The sequence below is a fragment of the Cynara cardunculus genome, assembly GCF_001531365.2.
Source record: "Cynara cardunculus var. scolymus isolate 2C chromosome LG 1, CcrdV1, whole genome shotgun sequence".
Classification (NCBI taxonomy): domain Eukaryota; kingdom Viridiplantae; phylum Streptophyta; class Magnoliopsida; order Asterales; family Asteraceae; genus Cynara; species Cynara cardunculus.
In genome coordinates, this window is record NC_037528.1 from 41,215,282 (window position 1) to 41,216,885 (window position 1,604).

The following is a 1,604-nucleotide window of genomic DNA, read 5'->3' on the forward strand; positions in this document are numbered from 1 at the left end:
TTTATCTCTTCTTAGATAACTTTACTGCTTACAAATGGCTTTACAAATTGCAAACACACACACAAGATAATGGCTCTCTTGCCAAACCTCCCCTGTTTGTCCATGACAACTTTAGTCTATGGAAGAACCAGATGTCCCTCTTTCTGGATGGTGTGGATCCTGAAATTCCACATTTCATAGAAAATGGACCATATATTCCATTTGCTATTGCTCCGGCTGTTCCAGCAACAGCTACGACTGCCGCGATTCCTGAACGTAGATTCCAAAGCTTCCACATCAGTGGAGCGATGAGGACAAGAAGAAGATAGCTATAGACACGCGTGCTCGGTCTATAATAGCTATGTCTTTTTCTGATGAGATATATCACTCAGTGATGAAACTCAAATCTTCTAAATCCGTATGAGATACACTCTGTGTCCAATATGAAGGAACCACTCAGGTTTAGGAGACTAGAAAGATCAATCTAGTAAGACAGTATGAAAGCTTTCTCTGTGAAAAGTCTGAGGCGCTGTCTGAAGTACATCAAAGATTTAACTGCCTTCTTATTGATCTTAGGGCTGTCGGCAGGGAATATTCTTATTCTGAAACCTTGACTAAGCTTCTAGAATGCCTTCCTGAGTCTTGGGACACCTTTTCCATGTGTCTCAAGATGTCAAATGACATGTCCACTCTTTCTCTTTCTACCGTATACGAGATTCTGCTTAACCATGAGCAATCTCGTCAACTAAAAACAAATATTGTAAAAGAATCCAGGGAAATGACAAGCTCTCCTTTAGCTTTGATCTCTGAAGCTTCTTCAATTGAAACTTCTACCCCTTTTGTTTCTTCTCTTCCTTCCGTGGTCATCACAGAGATAAATTCTTCTGAGGACATTCCGAAATCTGATTTTACAGATTTTGATGAGTCCCTGGCACTCCTGACTAAGTCAATTAGGAGGTTCGCCAGTAAGAGCAACTTCCGCAGATCTCCTCAGCTATTCCTTAGAAAGAAGCCAAAGTCTGAAAGAATAGACAATGCTTCAGCTGTCTGCTACAACTGTCACCAGTCCGAACATTTTGCAGGTGAATGCAGATCAAAGAAGACTACGACGCCATCTTCTAAAGCTCCTTCCTCCTTCAGGACCAAAGATGAAAAGCACTTAAAACTGAAGGATACGTACAAGAAGATGAAGAACAACCAGCAAAAGGCTAAAGGCCTTATTGCCGAAGAGCATGACTAGGCTGAATCATCCGATGAATCATCTTCGGATGAAGAGGATAAAGCCTACGTCTGCATGATGGCTATAGATGGAAATGAAGAATCTTCTGAAGCATCTACATCCTCTGAGCCATCACCTTCTTCTTCTTCTACTCAGGTATGCTTCTTGAATGAACCCTCTTCCTCTTCTAGTCTTTCTGCACTGGATACGCTGACGGCTGACCTTTATAATGCCCTCAATGGCAAATCAAAAGCTGAAATGCTTAACGTTGATCTTTAAGAGCAATTGAAGATTTGCCATTCTAAGATCAAAGAACTGACCTCTGTTGAGGAAAATCTTAAAGATCAGGTTATTGTAAACCAAGCCATCACTATTGAACGTGAGAAAGCTGTCGCTGAGCGTGAGC